This window comes from Talpa occidentalis, unplaced genomic scaffold (genome assembly GCF_014898055.3).
Source record: "Talpa occidentalis isolate TD23 unplaced genomic scaffold, MPIMG_talOcc4v2.1 talOcc4.8, whole genome shotgun sequence".
Lineage (NCBI taxonomy): Eukaryota > Metazoa > Chordata > Mammalia > Eulipotyphla > Talpidae > Talpa > Talpa occidentalis.
Genome location: NW_023605194.1, coordinates 110,519,922 through 110,537,378, shown reverse-complemented (window position 1 = coordinate 110,537,378; position 17,457 = coordinate 110,519,922). Strand labels below are relative to the sequence as shown.

The following is a 17,457-nucleotide window of genomic DNA, read 5'->3' as shown; positions in this document are numbered from 1 at the left end:
GTAACACCAGTGTCCTTCTCATTCTCAGTTAGTTTTCTTTCAACAGAGAATGGCCAAAGCAGGGAGCACATGCCCAGGCTGACCAGAATCCTTCACCTTCATACCCAGTCACTATGCAGCACAGCCCTCACCACGCAGCACAGGCCTCACCACGCAGCACAGGCCTCACCACACAGCACAGCCATCACCACGCAGCACAGGCCTGACCACGCAGCACAGCCATCACTGCAACAGGGTGGTCCCCAGGAAAGGGGGAGGTTCCCTGCCCCACCCAAGGGAGGGTGGAGCTGAGCAGGAAGAGGAGAAGCTGCAGAAGAGACTAAGGAAGGAAGCAGGATGGAGCCAGGAGACCTGGAGGAGGCGCATGGAGCCTAGAGACACGTGAAGAAACTGCGCTTGTCTTTTGGTCGTGGACGGGGTGACACAGATGTGGGTGAGACCCGTGGGGAGGTGACAATGGCAGCTTTTATCTTGATGTTGATTTTGCTCTTTTCCTTCCGGGCTTGTCCGGTTGTTTGTGACCCTTTTCTGTGGGTCCCCACTGGAAGATGCTTTAGACTTGTAGCAGGCTTTGGGGCCTTGTTCTGGGCCGATCCCATATGGATGGACTTTTACCCACGAGGGGACGGGTAACTTTGGGTGCTTCATTTAGAAACTAGACTCTTTGCCTCTCCTGTATTGTTTCCTAGTTTTATTAAAGATCCTTCCCATTAAAGTCTCCTATGTTTTGTGTTGATGCGGCGGATGGCAGAACCCATGTAGAATAGGCAGGTTTGCGGGGTTTGGGCTGCCCCTCTCCCTGTCCTATAACATCACCACGCAGCACAGGCCTCACCACACAGCACAGCCCTCATCATGCAGCACAGCCTTCATCACGCAGCACAGCCCTTCAAAAGAGACATTAATATCCTGTCTTAGACAGGTAGAAAACTAAGGCACAAAGAAGTTTCCTCTCTGCCATAGGTCCTTTATACATTATAAATGCTGGAGCAGAGACTTAAACCAGCGTGTCTAGGCCCAAAGCCTTTCCTCCACATCAGAGGAGCCCATTCGCGCTGTGCTCCTCTCTCAGACCACCAGCTTATCAGTGGAATCGAGGCCCAAGTCACAGCATCAGAACACTTTATTTACACATCAGGCCCAGAGGCCTGGCTTTTGTGGATACTAACCTAAATTCTCAGTAAAGGAGAAAAGAAAATTCTTTTGTACAAAGACAGAAACCAACACACGACGGTCCTGCTGGAACCGGTGTGGACACACTGAGACCCTGTCTCCAGAGCCACCAAAGGATCCCACCCAGCAGGCCGAGAAGACTCACACCACCATCTTTTCAACGAATCTTTCGCTACTTGCCCCTGGCTTCAACCCAAAGCGTTTCAAGAGGCAAAAGAAACAGGAAGGAGAGGCATGGCAGGCATTCCTGGTCGTGGGTCTGGGCCACCCACCGACGTGAAAATTAGAGCCCCGCCCTGGGAGATTTGTTTTGAGACACGAGGGGCTTTTTGAAGTTCACTGGCTGGGATTAAGCTCCCCAAATATCCCCTCATCCCAGCCCCCCTCCACATACACACACTACCCCCTCCCTCTCTGACAAAGTCAGGGCAGGGCACGGGGTGCTTCCAGGCTCCCGCGCAGGGATTAGCCGGCTCGGGTTTCAGTTCCCCACCAACCCGCCCATTGCCCCTTCAGACTGAGCCCATCACTCACGCTGACAGGCACACCTTGCCCCTTTGGCTGCCTCCATGGGAGGTGTTTATAAATAAGGGCACCTGTCTGTGAAAGTCAGGCGTTCACAGGAGCTCCCAGGAGACAATAGATTACATGTTTGGAGAGTTTTTGTGCCTGAACTTTCCCAACAGCTGTATCTGGACCAGAGAGGCTTTTGTGAGGGTTTGTGTTGCAGGACAGGGAAAGAAACAGGTTCTTGTCTTTGTGTTGGAAACACATCTGCAAACCTGTCACATTCTATAGCAAGTGAACCGAAGGTAAACATTGACTAGGACTTGGAAAGCTAGCCCCTTCTCTGTTAAGGAAGGTTAAAACATGCTGGTTAAATGAAAAGTTGGGCTGAAACTAGATTCTTCTCCAAACACAAAAGGAGGTTGTAATTTCAAGCATTTTCCTCCTTGGATTTAATCATGAATATTAAGCATTGGTACCCAAGTGCCAGAGTAACAAACTCAAGTAAAGACCACCCATCAACTTAATTCCAAAGGCTTATTTCATGCAACTCAAGCTCCAGTTATCTGAGAGTGAGTGATGCTATTCACAACTGCCCGTAACATAAAGCCAAGGCAGTTTATGACCATTTGACCTTTTCATTTTTCACCAGTTTATTTTCAGATAGCTGGGGAAATATTTTCCACTTGCATTTGAGGACAAGATTTCAAAAGCATCTCGACTAATTTCTCTATTAGCCAGGTTCACCCCAAATGCCACTCACATTGAATCGTGAGCCAAATAGGCCATTATTCAGTGACGAAATTTAAATCAAACATAATTTGTACCCAATAATGCACATAATCTGAGCTCACAGAAGCAATTGACTTTCTATTCCATTTGTAGTGTCTGCTGCAGCTCAAGATCATTTCTTTTTATGTATTTTCATCATACTTAGGCTCAAGCACTAACACTCCACCAACACCACCACTCGATCCTCTCTCCCTTGCCATTTCTGATGGAAATGAAAGATTCGATCCTTTGTCTTTTCCAAGTCCAGAGTACATTCCTTTTTCTTCTTGAAAACAAGAAACCACAGATGTTTCAGTCAAAGATCTGTGATTAAAATCATTTCTGCAATTGAGACATGATGCCAAAAGCAAAAACACATTCTTAATGCATTGTTTGCCTGGAAAAATAAACTGCATTACAGGGAGGAATGTAGAGCAAGGTAATCACAGAAACCCCGAGGCATAATCCAGTTAAACTCCTTGACCTGCATCAAATGTTGACAATTCTAACTTCTCTGTTCCCAGAGAACTTTCTGGGACACATTTTTAACACTGCTTAAAAGTCCTGCCACCTAGTGGAAGAAGTAAATAAACTAGACCAGGTAACCTACAGGATGGAGAGATCTGGAGAAAAGTAGCACTCTATCAACAGCACTTCACTTAAAAAATCATACTGTGTTGGCTTTAGGCCTGCTTTTCATAAAGTGTCCAGATTCACCAGAATGGGTTGTTTTATTTTTCCTTGTCCAAATGCATCACATTCAAAACTGGAAAGACATGAGTTCCAGCCTCAGAACCATAGGTGGAGTCTACAAATAGCTTTTGGTAATGGTTCTGTTAATCTGCTTTGGTTGACAGTTTTCAAAATGGATTCCACAGGGTTAAGAAATAAACCAAATCCATTCCAGCTTTCCCTGGTGGAGGGTACTCCACGAGGCATTTAATCCTCCAAAAGCTCAGCAGGAGGACTCTTTATAAAAGGGATTTCTTCAGTTGGCTAAGGGAAAATATCCTGCCTGAACAGGAAGGTAGATCATTAGTGGCCAGACCTCACAGATAGCCACTAAGTTTCTGAGAAAACTTCCTGATGAGTCATGCTGAAAAGGAACCCTCCAGAAAGGCTTTGAGCAAAGCACTATTCCTGAGTAAGATCTACAAAGCAAGCTTGCCCAGCAATATCAACAGATGTGCTATGACAGCAACCACTTCCTCAGTGACTTAAAGGGGTGAACTTGCCCTCCTACCTTCCTGGCAAAGACACAGGAGCTCTGTGCTGAGCAAGATCAGAAATAGTGTGAGATGAATGCACACTGCAACAGACAAGCCTCTGTGACAGCCACTCTGTGAGAGCCATGTACCATGTGCCAGGCCTAGTTTAGATTCTTCTTTGTCCATGATTTGATGCAAATGCTATCAGGCAAACACCTATAGTGCCTTCTAAAGGTCCAGGACTATTCAGAGGGAAATATTTGCTTTTAGTAAGAAAATTATGATTCTAGACTCCTTTAGTTATAGCTTTAATTCTATCTCCTATCTCTGGGATAAGTGATGTACTGGCAAACACTGTGGATAAATGATCTACCAGGGAACACTAGTGAAGTTTAAATTAATTTGTATAAAATACTTGAAGAGGAGTTATGAAAGACAATCTTACCCACTTTATATTCGAGAATTATGTTCTCTGACTTTTTCCAAACTTTACAATATTTGTTCAGTTTTAAAATAAACATCATTGTTTACAGACCCAGATTTGATCTAAAAAAGAATTTATTTCATAATTTAAGACTGAAGTGCTTTTCATAATTTGATTATTAGTATTGCTATATTCAGGAAGGGCTCTCCATCATTCTTACAGAAAAGAATTAATTTTTTTTCAGTTTTAAAAACAAGAGAACCTTTAAAACTGGTTCAAAAATAAAAGAATGTGAAATATTTTTTTGTAACAAGGAGCAATTATTGTTCTATTATTTTATCGGCAATTTCTAGTGACTTTCATAGTCACTCATATGCTTATATAGAATCCATCATGTACTCTACAAAAAATATGAAGGAGAGTCCTTCAGTGTAAAATTAAAGGATGCTAGGCAGTAACTCAAATCTACATGAAGAAAAATGTAAAGGTAACTGTGTAAGAGTCAGGATAAATAAAATTTTGTTTGTAACTCATTTTTTCCTGCTGATTTAAAAGACAATGGCATCAAACAACAGGGCATCAAAATACATGAAGCAACAACAGGCAGGTATAAGGGAGACACTGACAATTTGACAACAATAGTAGGGAACTCCAACAATACTTGGAGCTTCAAAATACTCTACTTTCAATATAGAACAACTAGACAGAAGAGCAACAATTAAATAGAAGACTTCAACACGACTGTAATTCACTACACCTAACAGAGATCTATGGAACATTCTATACAACTACAGTAGAATATGCCTTGTCCTCAAGTGTATGTGATTCTCCAGGGTAGATTTTGCATTAGGACATAATACAAATATCATTAAATTTAAAAGGATTGAAATCATGCAAAATATTTTTCCAGCCACAGGAATGAAGTCAGAAATCAAAAACAGAAGGACACTTGAAAAACACACAAATATGTAAAAATGAAATAACACATTTTTTAAAAAAAATCAATGTTTCAGAGAAACTATCACAGAAGAATTAGAAAATGCCTTGAGATGAATAAACTTAAAACACAACATACCAAAACTTATGGCATGCAGTTACAGGGAAATGTATAGCTCTAAATGCCTGAGTTAAGAAGATAGACCTCAAATCAACAATCTATACTTCCACCTTAAGAATAAAAAATTGAGGGCAAAGAAAGTCTCCATTTTTTTGTGACAATAACAATCCTATCCTAAAATTTATATTAAAATGCCAGGGACTCAGAACAGCCAAAATAATTGTGTAAAAAAACAAAGATCAAGGACTCACCCTTCCCAATTTCAAAAATTACTATAAAGCTACAGTAACCAGGAGACTGTGTGATACTAGCATAAGACGGTATAGAGATCAATGATAAAAATGGGAGTCCAGAAATAAACTCACATGTCTATAGTCAATTGATTTAGACAAAGGTGTCAAGACCATTCAGTGTGGGAAAATAATAATCTTTTTAACAACAGTATCTGGAATACTTTAAAAAAAAACTCATAATAAACGGTAAATAGGCAAATAATCCTACTGAAAATAAAGAAAAGATTTGAATAGATACTTCTCCAAATACATTATTGAAAGATGATCAACATCATCAGTCATTAGAAATGTGCAAATAAAAACTATCATTTGAGATACCACTTAACATAAGATACCACTTAACACTCACTAGGATAACTGTAATTAAAGAGGCTGACAATACAAGTGTTAATGAGGATGTAGACTATTAAAAAATTCATGAACATGGCTGGTAGGTATGTAAAATAGTGCAACCTCTGTGGAAAACTGCTCGGCACTTACTCAAAAAGTTAAACATAGATTGAAGAGGAAATGAAAATGGCCAACAGACATATGAAAAAATGTTCAACATCACTTGTAATCAGGGAAATGCAAATCAAAACTACCATGAGATACCATCTCACACCAGTGAGAATGGCACATATTAAAAAAACTAGCAACAACAAATGTTGGCGAGGATGTGGAGAAAAAGGAACTCTTGTGCACTGTTGGTGGGAGTGCAAACTGGTCCAACCACTATGGAGAGCTGTGTGGAGATTTCTGGACCTACTAAACATAGAGCTTCCATAGGATCCAGCAATTCCACTCCTAGGTATTTACCCAAAGGACACAGAAACATCAATTCCAAAGAGCACCTGCACTCCTATGTTTATAGCAGCACTGTTTACAATAGCTAAGCTTTGGAAACAACCCAAATGCCCAAAAATAGATGACTGGATCAAGAAGATGTGGTACATATATACCATGGAATATTACTCAGCATTCAAAAAAGATAAACACATGCAATTTGCAGCAACATGGATGGCACTGGAAGGGATCATGCTCAGCGAAATAAGCCAAAAAGAAAAAGAAAAATACCGGATGGTCTCACTCATAGCAGGAATCTAGAAAACTTAAATAAGGGACCAGGAAAATGAATATAAGAAAGTGAAAATCAAAATCAACAAAAAAACTATGAACCAGAGACACTTTTTGGGGGGTGGGGGGCGGGAGGGGAAGGATTGGGGTCAGAATGGGGCGTTTGCAATTGTATGGGGGAATATAAAAATAAAATTTAATATTTAAAAAAAAAAAAAAAAAACATAGATTACCATATGCCCTAGCAATGCACCTCTTAGATAGTGACCCAAGACAACTGAAAACATATATGCTCACACAGAAACATGGACACAAATATTCACAGCATGCAGTGAATATAAATTGCAGATATAAATTTTAGGATGACTATTCATAAAAGCCAAAAAATGTAAACAACACAAAATTCTATTGCCTGATGAGTGGATAAACAAAATGTGGGTCAGCACATAACGTAGAAATAAATTTCTGTTATATAAGGTATCCAATGTATAGTATTCTATCATGGCAACCTAGGTTAAAACAAATGATAACTTCTATGTTATGTATATTTTACCATAATTTAAAAATAAGAATTAATATCTTTAAAATATGAGGGAGAAAAATGAACATAAAACATGATTTACAAATATCTTTATTGGTAAAAAGTTGAGCCCTTCCAGTTAAAAATAACAAAAACCCCAATCAAATAATTTCAGCAAACAAAGGGAACTGATGGACACATCTCACTGTGCAACTCCAGCCTGGGTTCTGGGCATGAAAAGCATATACCTTGTCCCATGTGCCCTCTCGTGCTCAGCTTTCCTGGATGACTACTTCAACCTCAGGATCCTCACCTGAGGTGAGAGATTGCTCTGGTAGCTTACAGCTCCTTGGGCTTTGGAGCTAGAAATCCCGAGGTAAAGAGGATATTCTGTGCTTACAGAGGTTCTGGAGAAGACTCTATTGGCCTGCCTGGTATTTGTGAGCCAAAGATGGTGGCTATGCGGAGGAATCAAGCTGGTTGGTTAGCTCAGGCCAGCTCTGTAGATGTACATCACAGGTTTACTGGAGCTACAGGGTGGGTCTGTAGCAGCTGAAAGTCACAGACTAAGAATGAGGGACAGCTTCGCACAGGGACACTAGCACACAGAAAGCCCATGTTTAATGTCACACCAGCCCCCTGCTCAGATCCTCTGACCCTCCTCGTCCAAGGCAAGCTGAGTATTGACTGGAAGCTGGTGAGAGTCTCCGCTGGAAGATTCTCTCTGGCCACCAGAGCAGGAAAAGTAGGGCTACCAGAGAGGTGGAGGCCACAGGTGCAGCTCTCAACCAATAATGAAGGGGGTTGGTGGGTAAATAATCCAACTGCCTCACTCTTCAAGGGGGATCATCAGAGACACAGCCTCTATCCACCGATGGGTTGAGCCCCTGACGCCTATCATCGTAGCCTGCTTTTAAACCCAGGTTGTCTGTTCCACCTCTCCACTCCCTTGCATGACCTCCTGGAGTCACTTCCCATATCTACATATACTCCAACCCCAGTCTGGGGTTCTGATTCTATGGGAACTCAAATAAAGACGACATGTACGTGAAGGCTGGTGAATTCACACTGCTGCTTGCCTATGTCATGTGAAAAACTTGGAGGGGCTTTTGGTTCCATTTCTGTTTTCTTTACAACACTCAGTATTTGCCTAATATCCCACTTACACAGGGAGAACGTATTTCTTTATCCAAAAAAAATATATCCAGGTGTATGTGAGTCCATTAGCTTCTCAGGTCTGCCATAACAAAGTACTGCAAAACTGGGGGCTTCAGCGGAAGAAATTTATCATCGACAGGACTGCAGGCTAGACCTCTGAGATCAAGGTGTCGACAGAGCTGGGTTCTTCAGAATCCTCTCTCCCTGCTTATAGATGGCCGCCGCCTCTCTGTGTCTTCACTGTGGCCTTCCTCTGTGTCTACCTGGTCCTAATCTAATTTTATAAGGACACCAACCATATTGGCTTAGAACCCACCCTAGGGTTTCATTTTAACGTAATTACTTCTTTAAAGGCCCTATCTCCAAATATCATTACATACCGAGGTCCTGGGCTTAGGACTTCAATACATGCATTTCAGGGGGATCCAAATCATAATGGTGAGCGTCTGTGTCTTGTGCCATTTTAGAGGAAAAATGCCTTAGAAATAGATTTCCCTACCAGCCTCCTCTTCGCAGATTTGTATGATATGTGCAGTAAAATAGTGTCCTTTCTTTAAATGTGAAGGCTTGGCATTACAGAGTGGGCCCCATTCCTCTCCCAAAAGAATTTAAAGAAAGGGTCATCAGAACCAAAGAACAACTGAGGTATTTAAACAGGAAGAAGGCTATGAGCCTCCTGAGGAACATGACCAGGTCTTCCCCACAGCCCCAACACGACGGGCAATCCAGACTACTTGTGGTCTCCACAAGGAACACCAGCCAGCCGTTCTGGTGGTCTTCGCCTCAGCACCCCTAGAGATTTGATATGATAAATCACTTGGTATCTTAAGATTCATTACACATTCATCCTCCATGACTAATGGGGACAGCAAGGGACAGTGGGTAGTACAAAGCCTTCTTCAGCCTGTCAATTCAGAGGGGAAATCACGATTGACTCTGCACGATTGGAGAAGGTGATGATAGCATGATTTATGAGCAGTGGTGCTGATGCGGCTGCAATTCAGTGTTATGCCATAAATACACCGAAAAGATGCTCTTTTCCATATCCGAGCAGTCTGGTGACAGTGTGAGCCAGGACTCAAGAAAATATTTCATTGAGGAGATGGATGCCTGTGACGACATAAACGCAGAGATCAGAGAGGCCGTGTAGTCAGTTTATAGCCTTCTCACAAGTGGCCCATCAGTTTCAGAAGGCATCTTCACTTAACGCTGCACCTTTCAGGTTTTCTTGCCAGCAATGCCATCTTTCCTTACCACTGGGAACTCTGGATCTTCTGGGCTTCCTTCCCACACAGATGTCATGGCTCAGAAAGTATGCTGAAACACAGATAGAGAGATCTTGGTGGGGGAGCCAAGCCAAGTGTGTTTGCTTCCTGGTGCCTGTCACCAGGCTGTAGGGTCTTCCCGCCTACCCCCCCTTAAACAGAACTTTCCCTCCTGGTCTTCCTGGATCTGTGGCAATCTGGGTCCTGTTTTCTTTTCCCAGATGCACTTTCAGTTGTTGCCTTTTTTCAATCAATTTCCAGATGTTGCTTATTCCTTTTATTTCCAGCACATTTTATCCTTTCCTGAACTTCTGCATAATTCCCTTCCATGCCACCTTCCTGCCCCTCCTCCATCCAATCCAGATGAATTCCAGAAACCTGCTGCAATTACACCAAATTTCCTTGGCTCATCCATGTCCCAGCTGAGTGTGCCCCAGCTCTAAAGGCTAAAGGAATGATTGGTCTACTGGAGGTGCCCCTTCTGAGTGAGCTCCCAGCTGACAGCCAGATGCTGTTGAGGTTCGGGCTGACTATTGTGTAAAAGTCTCTATAGAGAGGAAGAATGTTCGCTAAGGGCCTGAAGTCCAAACCGCAGTTTGTTTTAGAATATTTTTTTTTTTAATAATCTCTTTGTGCAAATAGCAAATCAGTAAGCCAAAAATGTTTTTTAAATTATTGTTAAACAATATAAAAATTGTAAAGTGGTCTTGCCTTTCTGTAGTACTTCTTGCATTTGGTACTATTTGAAAATGACCTCTTCCACATAAAATTAATCTTTTGGACAATTAAAACATGTATTTCAGCCCCCAAATCAACACAAGTCCTAACCATTTTTACATAAATCTTTCTAAAATAAATTGCATTTTAGAGTGCACTGATCACAACCTAATGTCTTTCTAATAATTCAGGGTCAAGGTTTTAATTATCAGCAGCCATGCCCTAAAGTTTATGAGCTGTTAGCCTGCCTTCCTTATCCCCAAGTTTCTCCACCTTAGCACTGTTGACAATTGAGCCTGGATAATATTTTGTTGTGAGCGGATGACCTGTGCATTATAGGTTGCTTAGCAGCATCCCTGGCCCATTAGGTACCAGTAGCACCACCAGTTCAGTGAAACAACCAATAACATCTCGAGGACAAAAATGTGCATCACCATTATATGTTCTCAACATAATAGATGAGGCCGAGTCAGTGAAATAAGAAAAAGAAAAGGTAAGAAGATTGGAAAGGAAGGAAATATACTGTCCCATTGTAGAAGATATGATTATATACATAGAAAATCCAAAATAACCCAGAAACCATTAGAATCAATAATCAAATTTGGAGCGTCACTAATAACAAAATTGATATACAAAAATTATATTTCTATGATATAATAAAAAACAACTAGAAAACTTTTTAATATATCTCAAAAATTAAATGACTAGAAATGAATCTAACAGATGATTTATATGAATGCAATACTGAAAACTACAATATTAAAGAGAAAGTGAAAAGACCTAAATATATTGAGAGACACAACCTATAAATGGATTGAAAGAAGTCATGATTATTAAGCTTTTGACTTCCCCCAATTCATCTGAACATCAATGAAATCTAAAGCCAAATATCAGGATTCTTTTCTTGGAAGTTTAAAAATAACTCTAAAATGTATATGGAAATCTAAAAAACTTGGAAAGATACTCTTAAAATGACCAAATATGGAGAAACAAGCAGACTGTAGGGCCAATTATAAATCTACATCAATTAAGATAGTTTGATATTGAGCCAATCATATTTAACCCACCGGTTGGTATACAGTGAAATGATTTATAAAAATTGCCATTTAAATTCTTTTAGGGAAAAGATGACCAATTAGATATCTGCTTGGGGGAAAAGTTAAGTGTGATGCTTACTTTATACCAGACACAAAAATTAATGAGTGCGCCATAGACATTAATATAAAAAGGTAAGCAAGATTTTCTTAAACAGGATGCAAAAGGCATTAACTACAAAAGAACTGAATTGTTCTTAAGAATTTACATCCACTATGGGGCCTCCCTGGTGGCGCAAGGGGTTAAGCACCGCACTATGAAGCAATCTGCAGCCTCTGCAGCACGAGTTCGATCCCTGTCCGGCCAGGGAGCAATCCACATGGCGCAGTAGACCTTTCCTGACTCGCCCGCTGCTCCCCTCAGCAGTGAATTTCAGTTCATCTGCCTGTTCTGCTCCCCACTCTGTCTCTGGTGAATCCTCTCACCCCCCGGCATCTCTGGCCTGTACCCCAGCTCTTGTGTGCATAAATGAATGAAACTTTAAAAAAATTTACATCCACCAAAAGACACTATTAAAAAAGTGAAAAGAGATCACAGAATGGGAGAAGATATCTACAACACAAAAATCCAACAAGTGACTTATATACAGAAAATAATGTTTTTAAACAATCCAAATTTAGCCACTAAAATGGCCAGATGTATTGCAAAAGAAGATGAACAAATGGCCAAAAGGCTATATGAAAAGGGTTCCTTTTATTATTAATCATCAAGAAGAGCAAACTTAAATAAAAAAGAGATAGCATCACATATTCAACAGAATGGCAAAAACTGAAAAGACTAACAATGTCAAAGATGAACAAGAAAGTAGCACAACTGGGTGCTGGTAGAAGTGTGAATTGCTTCAACCCTTTGGAAAACTGTTTGGCAGTATCTCCTAAAGTTAAATATTAATCACCCAAGACCCAAAAATTTAACTTCTAAGTATATACTCTAAGTAACAAATATAAATGTTATTAAAAAGACAGGATCAAGAATGGTCAAAGCAGCTAATAGCCCCAAATTAGAAATAGTCAAAATGTCAACAAGATCCTGAATAAGAAGTTTATAGTGGAATCATGTAATGGAATACCATATAGCAATAGAAATGCATGCAATAGAAAAGAAAAAAACTATTGCAGCAATGTGCTGGTAAACATTTAACAACTGGTTCTATGGAGAAGAAAATTCCCTGGTTGGTAGTGTTTTCTGGCTTGGTGGTACAAATACACCCAACAAGACCCCTTTCAAGTTATCAACATGAAGTCACTGAAAATAAAAATAGAAATAAATTCAGACTTGCAGCCTCGTATGAGTTGACTTCATCTCCCTGCCCCAGTGCATAACTGATGAATCTCTCAGACATGGTGTTGAGTGAAATAAGCCAGAAATAAAAGAGTACATAATGATTAGATTTTTATTAATTAAAAGAACAAGCAAACTTATTTGATGATGATAGAAATTAAGAAAGAGGTTACTGTGAGGAATTAACATGGAGAGAGAAAGCACAAAATTCTTTCTGGGATAATAGAAATGCTCTATATCTTCATTGACCTAGTGATGAGGTAGATAAATACGTAGATGACAGATTTATATAAAATTCATTAAATGTTAATTAAAATGAATGTGTTTTATATACTTTACTGTACTTGTATTACACATCAATTTTAAAAAATCAAAGCACGTACTGCCACATTGTTGAGACAGGAACTTTGTTGCCACTTTGTGGCAGGAATAGGATGAGAGACATAGCAGCCGTGGAGCAGGTTTGCAAGGCAAGACTCTGCTACTTGAGCAGAAGTTCTTGTGCCATTTATTGAAAGCACACAGGTTAGTAAGAGCTGATCATGCGACAATGGTATGAGGAATAAGGTCCAGAGGGTGGGATAGGAATGGGGGACAAAGTTTTACGAGGGACAGGAAAGGGGACAGCGTGACCATATGTCAAGAGACATTTGCATCAGCAAAGTATTTGATGTTATCACAGGCAGAGTTATCCCGAGACCACCCAGGAGATAGTCACATAATCAGGTCAACAGCAGCCTAGGCATCCCTGGGCCTGCCCCATGATATGAGCTATACTCTATAGGTAGTTAAGGAATTCCCTACTGTCATTTGTAGATAACAAATAGGTCACAGTTGCCCACAAGTGGCCAGTTAGTAGCCAGCTCATAGGAACCCACACCACATAATGGCAATTGACTAAGCACATATTTTTTGGTTCATTTTGTAACCTAATTAAAAGTTCTTTAAGGCAGGGCTCCCCAGTGGTGCAGAGGTTGAGCGCTGGGTTGCGAAGCTGCCCACAGCCTCTGCAGCGCCCATTTGATCCCCGGCCTTCGGGCGAGGGTCCCACATGGCCTGCAGATCTCTCCTGCTGCCTGCTGCTCCCCTCAGCAGTGTACTTCATCAGTCTGCCTGTTCTGTTCCCAGCTCTGGCTCTGGTGAAATCTCTCACCCTCCCACACTTCTGACTATACCCAGTGCTTGTATAAATAAATAAATAAATCTTTAAAAAAAAAAAAAAAGACATTGCTGAAAGAAATATGATTCAATGCAATAAAAAGATATTCCATGCACGTAACTGGAAGAATTAACATTGTTAATATGGCCATCTTACTCAAAGCAACATAAAGACTCAATGCAATCCCTACCAGAGTTTTGATGACATTCTACAAAGAAGTAGAACAAACATTATCGAAATTTATATGGAAACACAAAAGACCACAAATAAACAAAGCAATTCTGACCAAAAAAGATGAAGGTATCACACTACACCAGACTTCAAACTATACTGCAAAACCATAGTAATCAAAACAGTATGGTATTGGAATAAATGAATGACTGGAGTAATTATGCAAAGTGAAATAAGTCAGCAGAAAAAGACAAATATTGGATGATTTCACTTACATGTGAAACATAAAGAAAAAAACAGAACAGACAAAACAAACCCTAGAAATCTGGACAAAATGGAGGATATCAGAGGGGCAGGGTGAGTAGGGGTACCAAGAGAGGAGAAAGACATGGATTGTGGTGGAGGATTTGTTATTGGTGCTTTGGTGATAGGTGTGTTGTGGTGATATACATCTGAAGATGTGTGAACTTACATCCCTAAATCATATGCAGTGTTGTAAACTAATGTCACTTCAATTAAAAAGCAAAACAAAATAATACATGCTGTATTATTTTATTTATACATTTCTTGAAAATTAAAACTAATTTAAAGTGACAGAAAAAAGATCAATGGTTGCCAGATGATGGAAGTAGACAGGACAATTGGATGGGATGTTAATGGGACACAAGGAAACTGAGAGTAATAGAAAGATTTATTACTTCGAGTGTTGTGATGGTTTCATGCATATATACATATACCAAATGTATCATATAGCCCATTTTAAGTGTGTACAATATATTGCATGTGAAAAACAGAAAAGCTTTTTTTTAATTGTGAAGCTTGTGAAAGGTAAGGAAATATGGAAGAACTGTCATACTTGGAAGAGAATAAGGAGACACGAGAACTATAGGTGACATGGGAACCTGCAATGCATCACACACAAAGGCTACTAGTGGGAAAACCAATCAAGTCCAAATAAAATCTTTATTTTAACGTAATATTGTTGTAGCAATGTTTATGTCTTAGTTTTGATAATTGTGCTATAATTATGTGAAATGTTAACATCAAGGAAATGGGGAGAAAGTATATGGGAATTTTATTTTTACACCAACAAAATTATTCCATAATAAAAATATTTTTTAAAAAATCTGTAGATGGGGGCCTCCCCTGGTGGCACAGGCGGTTGAGCGCAGCACTGTGAAGCTGTCCGCAGCCTCGGTAGCACCGTTCTGATCCGGGCCGGCCGGCGAGGGTCACACATGGTGCAGCAGACCTCTCCTGTCTCGCCCGCTGCTCCCCTCAGCAGTATATTTCGTCAGTCTGCCTGTTCTGTTCCCCACTCTGTCTGGTAAATCCTCTCACCCTCCCGCACCTCTGGCCTGTACCCGGGTTCTTGTATAAATACATAAATAAACCTTTAAAAAAAATTTTTTAAAAACCTGTAGATGGCATAATCTTTAAAAAGAGTAAGTTAAAGAACTACTAAGTTGGAAATAATGACTGAGAAATTCTAGCATGCAGCAAAAATGAAACTAGATGCTTTCTTTTTAAAGCACTTTTTATTTTAAGATTTATTTATTGATTTATACATGCACTGGGTACAGTCAGAAGCGCGGGTGGGTGAGAGATTTCACCAGAGCCAGAGTGGAGAGAAGATCAGGCAGACAGGTATGGCAGGAGAGGTCTGTCACGCCATGTGGGACCCTCCCCAGCAGGCGGGGATCAAACCTGCACTGCAGAGGCTGCAGGCAGCTTTACAGCCCAGCGCTCAACCGCTGTGCCACCAGGGGAGGCCCTGAAACTAGATGCTTTTAAGTGAAAAAAATTTCAAAAGACAAGAACAGATCAAGAAATACCAATATGTGTTTATTAGCACTTTCAAAAGGAGAGACCAGAGAGATACCTGGAGAGGCAAAAATTAAAGTAATAATAACAATATTTTTTCAGAACTTAAGAACATTATGAGTTCTCAAGTAAAAACAAACAAACAAAAAATAAAAACCCTGCAGAAACTATCAAGCAGAAACTATTGTTTCAAAACCTATACTTTGAGTATTGGCACTGAAACTCAATACATCAAGGATAGACAGAAAATCCTAAAAGCTAGCAAGCAGAAAGACATGCAAATTTCCATCAGACATTTCCAAAGCAACATATGTGACTATTTTTTTAATGGAGCAATATCTATAATGATCTGAAAGGAAACAACTTTGAACATAAAATTCTATATCCAGACAAACTATCATTCAACAGTAAGGAAATAACTAAAATATCACCATATACATACATATATGACCATGTGTATATGTATGTCGTATACATACATATATGACATATATGACCATGCATACCAGCTATAATGCTACACATTTCTAAAGGCAAATAAGTGGTTTTGCCAAAGTCAGCCAGTGTATAGTTGGGGCAGTGTGTGTGGTAACCCAGATCCACAGATACTCGTTTCAAGAACCCTAAATTCAAGGGTGACCGCTAGAAGAATTGGACATTTTCTGAACCGATATAATACAATTATGGAACAAAGAAACTTTTTTTTTTAAAGATTTATTTATTTATTTATTTATTTATTTATACATACATACATACAAGCACTGGGTACAGTCAGAAGCGCGGGAGGGTGAGAGAATTCACCAGAGCCAGAGCGGGGAGCAGAGCAGGCAGAAGGACCGAAGTACACTGCTGAGGGGAGCAGCGGGCGGCAGGAGAGGTCTGGGCGCCATGTGGGACCCTCCTCCTGTGGCCGGGGAGCAGCCAGGGATGGAACCGGGGCTGCAGAGGCTGCGGGCAGCTTCGCAACCCAGCGCTCAACCGCTGCGCCACCGGGGAGGCCTAGAACAAAGAAACTTTAATTGCTCCAGAAGAAGAGAAGAATAACTAGAACACTGAACAAAATACATGAAATTGCTCTTTTCAGATATAGGACAATGGGCAGCACTGGCCTGAGATCCTTGTGAAGAGGGACGCAAAGCTGAGTCCCATGATTTCCTCTGCCTGCTGCCAAGTGGCAGTTTCTAGACAGTTCCAGGAGGGGTTCTCATTTGGAGCCCAGGACAGTGAACTGTCTTTTCAGAGTTGCCTCAGTATGGCTCAGGCTAAGTATGCAGACCCACCTCTGATAGTCTTACTGCCCGTGCCCGAGAAAATCGAGAAATTGCAGAGGTTGCTGAGAGGGAGGAGAATTGGACTCTAAGATACATTTTAAGCAGTATGAAAAAATACATAATAGTGATTTCAGGAGACCAATAATGAATGGGCAGATGGGTACAAGGATGTATCAGGGAATCTCACTAAGATGCAACTGCCTTGACCCACACTTACATAATATAGCAGGCTTGCCAGAAAATGCTGCCTGGGAACCATCTCAAAACTCAGTGGCTTAAAACAATTAGTTAGTTAGCATATGTGCTTGCAGGCCAGCAGGGAAGCCACTGACTTAGGCTGGTGGAACTGGGGGTAAATTCTGCCACATACGTTTTCCATCCTTTTCTGGGACTAGTGGGCTAGCTTGGCCTCTTTCTTTTGTGCAACAGTGTCTTTCTCCTGCCAAGAGTCGGCAAACCCACCCCTACATATGTGCTTCAGGCTCTAATCACATGATGTGCTTGCTA

At 40.7% G+C, this 17,457-nt stretch overlaps 1 protein-coding gene across 1 annotated transcript in view; it reads right to left on the bottom strand.

Annotated features, from left to right (window-relative positions):
- Positions 1 to 7,339: 7,339 nt before the first annotated feature.
- ANAPC10 (anaphase promoting complex subunit 10) overlaps positions 7,340 to 17,457 on the bottom strand; it is a 158,485-nt gene continuing 148,367 nt past the window's right edge. Inside the window, exon 9 of the mRNA XM_054689895.1 lies at positions 7,340 to 9,484. The gene's annotated coding sequence lies outside the window, so the exon portion shown is untranslated. The remainder of the gene's footprint in view (positions 9,485 to 17,457) is intronic.